Source organism: Myxocyprinus asiaticus, chromosome 13, assembly GCF_019703515.2.
Source record: "Myxocyprinus asiaticus isolate MX2 ecotype Aquarium Trade chromosome 13, UBuf_Myxa_2, whole genome shotgun sequence".
In the NCBI taxonomy this organism is placed as follows: Eukaryota; Metazoa; Chordata; class Actinopteri; order Cypriniformes; family Catostomidae; genus Myxocyprinus; species Myxocyprinus asiaticus.
Window position 1 is genome coordinate 5408303 of NC_059356.1, and position 13534 is coordinate 5421836.

Consider the following 13534-nt stretch of genomic DNA (forward strand, 5'->3'; position numbering starts at 1 on the left):
TGGTATGACTTCTAACTAACTAACACGTTTACATTACATTTTACTTTATTACACATTAAATTATTGCTTAAGTCCGACCGTAATCAGACATTTAAAGTGCTTCTTATACAGTGATATAAGATTTTGGTCATATTGCCCACCTCTAAGTCATTCATTCAATAGAGATCAATCATTCTCTATTTGACCTATTTGACTCAACCACAAGATGTCACCGTGGCCTCAAAGTTTCACTCTAAAACACTGCGCTTGATTGCTATACCTGAAGCAGAAAACATTCCCTCTCATTACCATATGGACAAAGAAATTTAGAAATAAACTAGTAAATAAATAAACACAATAACGTATACATAAGAAAATAAATATCTAAATACTCATTTGTTTGATTTGAACATTTATTTATTTGTACGATTCTTTTCAAATATACAATATGTATTTATTTATTTTTTTTTTTTTAATTTTGCCACATTGAGTCCTCCATACACAATAGACAACTCAAAATTAAACTTTTTTTAAAACTCATTTTGACGAGGAGGAGGGCAGGGCCAGGCCGTGAGTGCGCACGGCCGGCCCCCAGTCGGGCTAATCAGCCGAGGAGAGGGGTAAAGCCAAGCCGGATGCGGCAGTTTGAGAGAGAGAGCCACAGCTGCCGTGTTTGTGTTTTGTGTCTTTTTAAGTTTTCATTAAACATTATTTTGATGGTTTGTCCGGTTCCCGCTGCCTCCTTCCCCATTTTAAACCTTGCTACATTGGTGCCGAGACCTGGGAAGGAGGAGGGATGCGCTGTCGTGGAGTCCTCGCCATTGTTGTCCGCCCAAAGAAGCAGCCGCGTCCGTCCGCCAGGGGATGGAGGAGTCGCTTTCAGCCTCAGAGGAATTGCCACCATCCGCGAGGGGAGGAGGGGCTTGCTGTCGGCCGCCTGGAGCTGTGGAGCTACTGCCAGGGGCAGAGGGGTGTTCCATCTACGGAGGACTCGCTGCTGTCCGCCCGGGGAGGAGCGGCTGTCATCCGCCAGGGGGTGGAGGAGTGGTCGAGGACCAGGCGACAGCGTGTCTGGGAACCGGTGAGTAATTGTATTTTCTCTCTCTCTCTCCTCTCACTGTCGCTCCGCCTTGCTCTTTCCCTCTCCTCTTTTCCCTTCTCTTGTCTCCCTCCCAGGTCAGGGGCAGCCAGAAGGACAACGGGGGGGGATGTACGTCATGCCGGGGTTCCCTGGCCTGAGGCAAATGAGGGAGGAGTGTGACGAGGAGGAGGAGGGTGGGGCCGGGCCGTGAGTGCGCACCGACTAATCAGCCAAGGAGAGGGATAAAACTGAGCCGGATTCGGCAGTTCGAGAGAGACAGAGCCACACGCAGCTGCCATGTGTGTGTTTGTGTTTTGTCTCTTTTTGTTTAAGTTTTCATTAAAATATTACTTTGATGCTTTGTCCGGTTCCCGCCTCCTCCTTACCCATTTTAAACCCTGTTACACTCAAGCAAATTTTTTCTATTATAAACTTTAGGGCTGCCCCCGACCAAAGATTTTCCTAGTCGACTTGGAGTTAATTTAATTTAGTCCACTAGTCACACGTTTATGATATTAATTTGATTACTTGGGGGGGGGGTATCAGAAAATGGTTTGAGTTCCAGGGCTGAGAAAGAATGTTATAAGTAAAATTGCTAACACTGTTGTACATTACAGAGAAATACTAAACCATAATAATGAGCCTTTAAAATATACATTTTACAAGCGCACGCACGAAGCGAGATGCAGCGACACCGGCAAAAGCGGTAATGATTCTGAATGTGTCGGAAAAACCAGCAAGGACACTGTCTGAACATTTTGTTCATTTATAGAGAGAAATGCACATTAGGGTTGTGCAGACAGACGATGATCGCAGGGATCGACGATGGTCAGAGTGATCACCAACAGCTGATGCCTTTGATGATGTCAAGACGATATTTGGCTCGTTTTCCCATTAATCTATTCAATTATTATTATTAGGCTATTATTATTATCAAATTAATATTACAAATAATTTGCCCCGCGGCACACAGACACGCGCTTGAAGAAACACACTTTATTATATTATTAAGAACAGATGACAGAAAAGCCGTCTGTGTACATGTATGACACATGCAGTCTCGTGGAACACGTGCATGTAAAAGGTTCTCACTCTCTTTGTTTCTGTCTTCTGAATTTTTTTTTTTTTTTTTTTTGCAAGAACAGTATCGTCTGAGTGCTGCAAATGACCTCAGACATCTCAGCTCAGGAGGTGTTTTGAGTTCAGTTCACTTTATTTCCACAGAGCAGTTCATTGTGAACACAACTCTGTAGCCTATACATCTGTCATTAAAACATAAAATAATACAAAAACACGTTCACCTCGAACCATGATTTATATTTCAGTGATTATTATCATCATTATAATTATTTTTACATTTAGAATTGTTTTTATGTCTTCATTTGTGTAAGTAATTTTCTTGTCTGACGGTAAATGGAAAGGTGGTTACTTATGTATATATATATATATATATTATTCTTTTATCACTTTATTATTTATTTAGTTGCTTTTTCATTTTGTTTGGAGTGCAATTTGAATTTAGAAATGTATTTGATTTAAGTTTTTCATTTTTTTAAATAAATTAATTTAATTTTCAATGCAAAATCACCAAAGCAAGAATATTCACCGATCCCTCAGCCCGGGGGTTGCTGATGTATGTATGTATGTATGTATGTATGTATATCGTGAAGAAGGGAACAAAACGAATGTATTCACACACATGATGTATTTTCCCGGATAACGAAATACCCGGCCGGTAGAGAATGCACAGATGAAGTAGGTTCTTTGCCAGAGAGATGTTGCCCTTCACAACTGTTGTAAAACCATCTTTCAAAAAGTTCAACAACACATACTTTAATTGCACTTCATTTTTTTCTAGTTTCATTTGAATTTATAGTTAAAATAAATAAAAACTAAAGTAAAAAGTTTGAAATAAAGGTGTTTTTCTTTATTGTGTAGGGTTAACCCTAACCCTCTTAATGAAAATTACCCCATAGTACCAACTAGCGTCCAACCAGTGGTAATACTGGTGTTCGTCGTTTTCCTGTGGAGTTTTTTTCTGCGACCAACTGACTAATCAAAACTTGGTCCACCAAGACTCTTCTCATCAACTAAGGTTTGGTCGACTATCAGGGGGCAGCCCTAATAAACTTTTCATTTGTGAGAAGCAGGGCAGGCCATCAATCCAGCATTTCAGATACCATTGGCACCACTTCCACAATCTCCTTTCATTGAAGAGAATATGTCAGGCTCATTTGCTGATACTTCAAAGTCTGCCCCGATACGATTTCAATTTGATTCGATTCAGGGCCCTGCGATCGATATTCTGATATTATGTGCATATTTTACACAAACAATTAAAATTTTCTTTTGCCCTCAAATGCAACCAAAATATAATTTGAATATTTTATTGAGCTCTCTGAAAAGTGCATATTGGGACATCCACAACAAAATAAGGTACTTCAGATGTTTAAAAAAAATATTCATATAATAATATAAAAAATAATGTCACACACAAGTGATCATCAATCGTTTTATTACAGCTTATTTTTCAGTTTAATCAAACTCAAAGTACTTACATACCCATGACTTGTTTCCAACTGTCCGTGCTATCCGCGGTTTTCTTGGCTACAACTTCCACAGTTGTAATGAAAAATTCTGTTACAGTTAACTGAGATAAATGTTAGTAAGGGTGTTGATGTGTAAAGTCTTATAACTGATGCTGGAGCTGAGCAGGTGTTTCTCTTTCACTCGTTAATGCTGTTCAGAATGTCGGCATGGTCAAGAAGTTTCACATGGTTGAACTTCTCCATGGTATTTTAAAATAGCAAATTCTCATGTAAAATTCAAATGAGTTGCACGCAAAACGACATCGATGGAAGCCTGAATTAATCACGCATGTGAGCCACCCTGCACTTTTAAAGATTTTCCCATAAAAAAACAGTAAAGAACTGGCAGCTCTGGTTGCCAGCATGTTACTGTAAAATTAACAGTGTCTTGCTGTTGCTGAAATGAACAGCTAGATACTGTTTTTACAGCTACAGTATACAACTGTAATTTAGCAGCATATAGCTGTCAAATTACATACTATCTACTGTTGTTGAAATTAACAGCTATGTTCCCAGCATGCACTGTGGATTGAAGAAATTACTTCGATTTTTTACTATTTACTGGTTTATTTTGACGTTGTTTTTGTTGTAGTCTAAGTTCCTTGGATTTTAATGTTCAGCTCTTACTTATTTACGTAAAAGTATGTTTGTTAATTGTCACCACTGTTGCGTTTTGTATGCCGAGAGCTGATTTCTGTGTGTCTTGATAACAACTCGAGTTATGCTGTAACTTCATCAAACACTCAATTTGCTGATATCATTTTGCTGAAATATCCTTTATTGTTTTTGCTTTTATGTTTTTATGTGTAATGCATCACTATTGCCACATATAGTGCCATTTGCAAGGTCGGATCAGACATTCAGGCTGACCTTAGGTTTTGTCTTCAAAGTAGCACAGTGCAACAACTTGTCTTTGACTTAAACATAAATTGACTGGCTGGAAGAACATAATATAATTATAAAGAAGGTCCAAGGTGCCAGCTCAAGAGATCACTAATCACCATAATGGTGACTTCAGTCAAAACACAACTATTGATAACAAAACAACAACACTAATTAAACTAAGACTTCTATTAAGTCTGAATAAATAATTTTGTACGTGTTTTTTTTTATTTTTTTTTTATTTTTGTAGCTCCAATGTATTTGCCAAAGCATACATACTTATTCAAGCGCAAAGGCTTATGGTTATTTCACCATTATAACCCACAATGCAGTGCTATACTGTTATTTTACAGTGTACAGATTGTTTTTTCTTTTATTTTTTAAAATATACATTTCAAAATGGCACTATAGCTTTCACCAAGATGATATCATCATTTTAAATGTTCATTTTTCCCTAATGCCTTGCATAGAACAGCTATTTACTGTAAAACTAGTCACTTCACATTGAGCCTGCTCTTGATCTCCCAGAATGCAACATTTTTAACAGCAAACTATTGTATTTAAGAATCACAGTAGATTGCTGTAGGAATTTGGCCATAAATTTACAGCAATTTTTTACAGTGTGCGTTTGTCACGAGAGCTCGCATTTTAAGGAGCGCCCGGTTGACCTGCTCGCACTTATCCTGTCACTGGTCTGGAGCTCGCGTTTTGCGGGAAGCCTGGTTGATGCGTGCGCAGGAATAGCAGAGCACAATTTGGCTTCAAAGACCCTGCGCACATCCTTGTCCCACATGAAAAGCGTATTAGCGCTCATAAAGTGAATTGAATGTAATAAGGTTGCTTCATCGCCTGACGGAAATGCGTATGGGCGTGGCTGACACGTCTATATCAATATTTACACGCTGTATCGATAACATTGGATCATTGGTTATTGGATCGATGCATCGCTCCAAATTGATGGATCGTTACGCCCCTAGTAATTAACCTCCCCTCGTTTGGCCCTTTTCAGAAAACGCCACCTCTCCGCTTCATCACCTTCTCTTGCTCTTTTCTTGTTGACGCACACTTCATGGCAACCAACTTAATGCAGATTGCCAGGCTTGCTTCTCCAGTGGGCATGCTCAGAAACTGATGCAACAACAGGGTTTTTCCTGGCTCAAAATAAGGCAGATGGTACCATCCTGATCATGTGCACACATACACTTGTACCATGCCTTCCACTGGCTGAAGCAAACACTTACAAACAACATATTTTAGGTGTTGTAATAATTAGATGATTGAAGAAAATGACAATTATCAACATACAGCATATTTAATTAAAAAAGCTAACCTGTTCAACATTAAATTAATTAAATACAACATAACAGCTAATGTGTTCATTTATAGTTAACAAACAGCAAAGTTGATTAATCTCTTAAACCGATAATAAGATCATCTCTGATCTCAGGTATGTGGGTAGGTATGGTGGGAAGGGACGATGTGTAGAAACCAATCGGCCACTGTTTTACAGCTTGGACTGGACTGATCGCTTAGATCGACAGGTCTTGATTTACCATGCGCACAACTGAAACTGGGTCTTATTACTTGTTACATATTCTATGTAATTATGTTTCTGGTTTATTGTGGCATTTACAAATATAAGTAGTTCTTAGGTTCAGCAGAACCCTCAGATCACTTGTTTGGAGAGGTTTTTGGACTTTTGATAAAAAAAAGGCTACCTTGGTTCCAAATGCCATAACTTGCTTTGAGATAACAATACAAAATTTTGCCCAGATACAGTTGACATGATTGTAGTCATCATGTCATGCATGAATAATTAACAAAATGAATAAATAAACTGCATCACTTTCTCAGCAGTGTTGTAACATAAACATGAGATGTACATGTTTGCATTTTTGAGAAACTCAAGATTATGCGTGGTTAGTAATTTTTCAGTCACTGAAATAAGGCCATGAAACACATAATAGATTTTGTAGACTCCAGTTTTCGCTCACAAAATTAACTTCTGTGAGACACTTTTTGTGTTAGAAAGGCCTCATCAGATCATGCTCTTCTTCTGAGGTAAATTCACAGTGTGTCTTCTTCCAAAAACGATAATGAGCTCAAACGGGAAAGACTGTACCTCTCATTGGTTTCATATGGGATTACACAATCAGAGAATATTTGTTTTTGATTTAAATTGGTTCATTTAAAAGTAGACAATTCAAGCTTTCTATAGACATATTTCTCATCTCTGCAAGGCAAGTATATGCTGAGTTTCGGTTCATTTTCTTGACGTGCTCCAGACAGAAGTTCACTGAGACCGAGACGGCAGAAATTGCATCCTGTATGATTTCTTTATTTTACAAAACCACAATGTTTTGCTGTTATTGTGAGTGTACACAAATAAAAGTAAACCCTTTATAGTTTCAAATGATGTCTTACTCTTATCTGTATGATCAAAAATGACGGAGTATTTCTTTCTGCTGTTATCAGGGAAAAAGTCAGGTGATGGCGCTGGCACCTCTGGTGACCACATAGGATTGACTACATTTACATTTATGCATTTGGCAGACACTTTTATCCAAAGCGACTTACAGTGCACTTATTACAGGGACAATTCCTCCAGAGCAACCTGGAGTTAAGTGCCTTGCTCAAGGACACAATGGTGATGGCTTTGGGGATCAAACCAGCAACCTTCTGATTACCAGTTATGTGCTTTAGCCCACTACGCTATCACCACTCCACATGACTATGTTATGTTATCAACATAAAAAAACAACTCAAACAGGAGCAATTCAAATATTGAATTTTGGGGGCATTTCTGACCCTGCACGACACTATTTTGAGCCAACGCCTGATTAGCTTGCTTGTTGTTAAGCTTAATGGAGGGCTATTGCCTAAGTTCTGCTGGCTCTATGGAGATTTTTTTTTTTTTATAGTGGTTTAATTTCACAGCAGTGGCAAACAATGTCGAAGTTTAGGGCAAACATTATCCTTACCTGGCGGTCATAAATGAAGGCTGGTCAGGTAGACTTCGATGTTGCTCCTCAGGGCGCTCGTTCTGCGTACGTTTATTGTGTGGAGGCTGTGACATGGAGGGGCAGGAGCTTGTGTGGTCTTGCAGAATTACATCTTAAATGCAGATGTCAGGCACACGTTTAATTGAGAATTGATGCCAAGGGCCAAATTTAAATAAAAACTAAAATATAAATTACAAAATAAGAAATGACTTGCAAAAAGGGCACTTATCTAGTGAAAGAGGGCAGGTGCTTGATCACCACTTGGGGTCTATCTCTGCACGTGACTGCCTGCCTGAGTTTCGTCCACAGTCGGAGGCGGCACGAAATTTGACCGAGTCGGCCGCCTCATAATTCTCTTTGCAGGAAAAACCCTGCAACAATATGAAGTTCATAGTGCTGAAGCTATCAGGTTTTCCACATCTTTTGACCCATGAATTGTCAAGACCTTTTCATGAGTTTAACAGATGTTCATGACTACTGGAGAAGATCTTTAAGACTCAAAATCAGTTGAAAAAACTGAGTCAAAATGTTTTATATTTTCTGATATTCCATGTCTGTGGGAGCCATGGCCTTAATAGACTTAAAGTTCCCACTTAAAGTTCCCAGTTATTGTGCAATATGTTGTCAAACAATGAAAATATTGCTTACCAATATTTATATAGTAGTGTTGTCAATAGTGATATTTATTAAACCACTAAAGGCTGCAGTCTTACTGTGGAAGAGATGTGTACTTTGAATGAATGTATAAATCTGACCGCTCATACATATTGAGAATCGTTCATGATATGTTGTATCAGATGACAGAGCAGAGCACTAATCTACTGTGAACCACGCAGCAGATGTAAACTATATATTTCTATGAATAAATCACAGCATTTGTGCTTTAATCTCAACTCAGCTTTATTATATAGCATTTAAAACAAGAGAGTTGACCAAAGTGTTTCACAGTAATGCAATTTTAAAACATAACATTTACAAATGACCACATACACAAACCCCAGTAATCTAAAACACAAAATACAAACACTCCAAAACTGTCCTACATTTCATTTGTCAGACTCAAATCTCATTGTTCTCAGGCCTTGGACACTGTAAGACAGAAAGGCTTGTTGATGGCGAATCTCTCCATAATGTGTTCTTACCGCGAACTGTTTTTTATTTGATGCCATTGCATTATGCCTTACAAAACTAAACATAGTTAAATGTTCAGTGTAAAGAGATGAGATTTCAGACGTGACTTAAAAGTGTCACAAACTGTTTATCCGTAAAGTGAAGCTTCCCTTCATTATAAAAGCATGTTTCAAAATATAAGCTAAAGCCCTGAAATTGAAGAAACTGTGACAAATATATTACAACTGTATAGTAAAATGTACTATTCATTAATGATAATAATAATAATAATAATATAATGAAGCAATGTATCACAAGCAAGACTGCTGTTGAATAAAAGTTTGGCAAAAAAAAAATTCTTTTGAAAAGTTATATTTTCACTTATTAAAAGTTTTAAGAATAAATTGATTAGACACCATTTTGATGATTAAACTCTAAAACATGGCGTTTTGGAAAATAATAATAACAAAAAGGAAAACATGATCTGGTAAAGAATAAAACAGATTTCAGTAGGGTTCTACTTAAACACTTAAGCAATGCATCCTTGATTGAAAAACACCTGAAGGAAACGCATTTATTTTAATTTATCATTTGAATTGAAATGTATCTTTTGAAATGGGCTAAATGGGTGTGTTCAATAGCACATTGTCATATTAGCATATTTATGCTGTGGTACCGAAATTGGTATCGAGAACGGTGAAATTTCACTGGTATCGGAACCGACTACTGAAATATTAGTACCATGACAACACTATTATATATCATATAAACATGTACTAAATAAGAAATTATTCCTTGTCAAAGTATCAAGCCATACTAGCTGTGATGGCACACTAGTGGCAATGATAAGCAGGGAGAATTAAGGCCCAAACATTCTCTACGCAAGTACGTGAACGCAGACGCACCTTGCTACGCAAGCTCGGTTTCACGTGACGTTGCGTTGTTAAATGTGTCAGCGCTTAATTCATAACACAACGCAAGTATGTGCAGCATTCTGCACACTGCTAGAGTGGATTTTCTTCTTTCAATCAACAACTGTCATGGCAGACTCGAGCAGCAATTTGAGTTGAATCATTTTGAAAAATATATACAACTTTTTGTCCCCAGTTCATTCAAACGAACTTGTTTTTTTTCTCTGTGTCTCTCCCTACTCCTCAACTATTGACTCCTCTACCATATCCGGGCTGCATCCAAAAATGTAGGCAGCTGACTTGCTGCCTTATCAGTTAATGGCTTAACTGTCAGCTGTTTTGAATGAATGGAACTGGTCTCTGAACAGTTTGAAAAGCACCTTATTTCATTTATGTCTGTATACAGCCTTCGAAGGCCACATTTTCCATGCAGCACCGTTTTTGTGGTCACGCCTAAAAAAATCTATTGCCCTCTTGTGGTCTGAGGTTTGAAACCGCCAGAGCAACTCAAGAGCACACGTAATGTATGTACAACAGGACCACGCAATGGCCAAGCATTAGCCAAGTGCTCGTGTCTGCTTTTGCGTACTTGCGTGAAGTATGTTTCTGCCTTTATTCTGCCACAAATGGCTTCCTCAGTGATCAAACTGAGAAGGCTCAAAAGCCTGTATGTTCTACCTTCAAGACCAAACTTAACATTGTATGTACTCACTGTTTGACTAGCCTCAGTCGCTAGTGCGTCTCTCAAGGCCAGGAAAGTGAGGTTTACACACTGCACAGCTATCATGTACCAGCTGGCTACCATTACACTTACCCCCCTAAACCTCACTCACATCCGGGTCACGGCACCAGTGTCACCGGACTTACTCAAACTGCATTGAGCGGGATTCGAACCGGCGATCCCCATCATGCAGCCCAATTGGGGAAAAGTAATTGCGCCCCTCCTCTCTCCTGTGCCCACTCCAGTTGTGAGCCTGGCTGAAGAATGGCCCTCTGAAGAGGCGGGATGATGATCCATGGGAGGGGCACATATATTTAACAAATACTGTATATTTCTGTGTGTAAAGTTGGACTTTTGCCTAAAAAAATAAAATCTTTACCCTACAAAGTTCTAATTAAGTACTTAAGTATACACAATAAAGAGCAAATGCATGTTTACATGTGCATTTGAAATTTTATGTGCTTCCATAAACTGTGAACATACACATAATGTATTGAAGTTCATTGTACACTGTACATTAACGTGTTCATGTCTCATTTGTAAGCACAACATTGTTACCATATGTATATCTTTAAACAAAATGCTGCATTTTCTCCATTTCAGTGTCCCTTTAACTAGATTTTAAAGTAACTTTAAAATGTATGTTCAGATTTTCGGCCAAAAGTTTTCAGCAAAATTTTTGTGCATCCCTAGTAAAATGTTTTTATAACAATGTTTGTTAATATGTTTCTCATGCAAATAATTTTTATGAAACTTTGGATGCCAGTGTCATTTAAGACCCCCCCCCCCCCCATCCCCACTCCATATTTAGGGGGCCAAGGTGGCTGCCCAGGCTTAGGTTAATCTTTAAAACACAAAGTAAATAGACAAAGGTCACATTAATTGATTTTCATATTTTCTTTTTAGAATTGATGGAAATAAAAAAAGAAAGTCAAGAACCAATAGAAGTGAAAGAGGAAATTCAGGAACTGAATGAAGTGAAGGAGGGACATCAGTACCAGAATTCTCATCATTTCATAACTGGAGAAAAATCTTTCAGTTGCTCTCAAACTGAGAAGAATTCATCGAAAAACAAAACTCAAACCAAAAATCCTTTCACATGCCATCAGTGTGGAAATAGTTTTACACGAAATGGAAGTCTAAAGAGACACATAAAAATTCACACCGGAGAGAAACATTTCATGTGCCCTCAGTGTGGAAAGTGTTTCTTACGGAAAGGAGGTCTTGAGGATCACATAAGATGTCACAATGGAGAAAAGCCTTTCAGTTGCCTTCAGTGTGGAAAGAGTTTCGTAAGGAAAGAAGGTCTTGAGGATCACATTAGATGTCACACTGGAGAGGAGCCTTACACTTGCCATCAGTGTGGAAAAAGTTTCATTTATAGAGGAAACTTTTATGTTCACATGAGAAGTCACACTGGAGAAATGCCATTCACATGCTTGCAGTGTGGGAAGAGTTTTGTGTGTAAAGGAAAACTTGATGTTCACATGAGAATTCACACTGGAGAGAAGCCTTACACATGCCATCAATGTGGAAAGAGTTTTAGTCGGTCATTCAACCTAAAGCGGCATGAGAGTGTGCATACTGGAGAGAAGCCATACCATTGCACTCCATGTGGGAAAAGTTTCAGACAACTAAGGTCTTTAAGAAAACATAGAAAAGCCCAGAATTGTTGTAGTGAACAAACTGCAGGTAATGGTATGTCATTGGTATGAAATTTAAAGTAAATCAAAAGGGATAGAAAGGCTCATTTGCTACATTGTTTTAGCTGTAGTGATGAATCAGCTGTCCTATGTAAAGGGTATTAAGAAGTAGAGATGGGGGATATAGCAAAAACAAATACAATTGTTCTGAATGTATTCAGAATTAACCCAGGGGTGTCATTATGGGGGGTGCAGGTTATGCCAGGCATATGGGCCTTGAATGCAATGGGGTCACTGCTGTCACACGATTGGCTGATTAGATAATTGCATGAATAAGTGAATAGGTGTACCTAATAAAGTGGTCACTAAGTGTATTTCAGTTGCAATTTCTTCAATTCCAAGCACCTAGCTTTTATTTTGAATCGTGCTTTTATTTTGACGCATGGTTTTGACGGTAGTTTTCTGCTTCACACATTCATTTAAAGCAAACAGCTCTAATGCAGACTAAGATTGTAGCCTTTTACGGCTTAATAATCACATTAGGAATAACCAACACTCCTGGAAGCATAATACACAATTTGATTAAAAAAAGCTTTCTATCAGCCCTGTACAGTGTGAGTAAATCACTTGCAAATGTGAATAAAAGATGTCTGGTATTAGTCACTGGCCAGTAAATATTAACATAACATTTCACTTGCCAGTGATTGACAATTAATCGTCAAAATCTAAATTATTTGTTTAACATTTAATCATCAGCCAAATTTCATAATCGTATTTATGAATGTAATTTTCATTATTAGGTTCAAACCTTGTGAATGTTTGTTAAAAATGTGTATGAAATTTCAAATAGTGACAACAGCTTGTATCATTATTTTTGTATCATTAATTTATTATATAAATTGATGGAATGTGAAATTTGTACATTTTTAAAGACTAAAGTGTGATTAAACGATAAGGCAAAATATGAAAATAAAATGTACAATATACTATATTGCATGAAGTCATATACAGCTCTGGAAAAACACAAACCTCTAAATGGTAAATCCAGAAAAACTGATAATTTGGAGTGGTCTCTTAATTTTTCCCAGAGCTGTATATGAAGAGGCCCCCTTTCTCAGTTTGCTTAATATCTTTTTCATTTGCATTATGCATACATGTCGTCAAAAGTCTGGTGAGTAATAACAAAAATCTACTAGCCAATAAGTGAACATTTTTCCAACATGACTGTAGAGGGTTGCTGTGCTTGTATTATTTAAAATTTCACAACTTACTGTAGTCCCGCTGTCCCCATGAGGACCTTAATATTTGGAAAACTCTAAAAAATAAAAAAATAAAATAAAAAAAATTTTTTTTGTTTTGTTTTTGCATGATTATTATGAGTTATTATATGCTACAAGTTACAAATCAAGAAGGGAAATGGAAAATGCACACATCACACCAGCATATACAGTTGAAGTCAGAAGTTTACATACACCTTAGCCAAATACATTTAAACTCAGTTTTTCACAATTTCTGACATTTAATCGTAGAAAACATTCCCTGTCTTAGGTCAGTTAGGATCACTACTTTATTTTAAGAATGTGAAATGTCAGAATAATAGTAGAGAGAATTATTTAT

At 37.6% G+C, this 13534-nt stretch overlaps 1 protein-coding gene across 1 annotated transcript in view; it reads left to right on the forward strand.

Annotated features, from left to right (window-relative positions):
- LOC127450393 (gastrula zinc finger protein XlCGF7.1-like) overlaps nt 1–13534 on the forward strand; it is a 94156-nt gene that overhangs the window by 27083 nt on the left and 53539 nt on the right. The window lies entirely within an intron of this gene.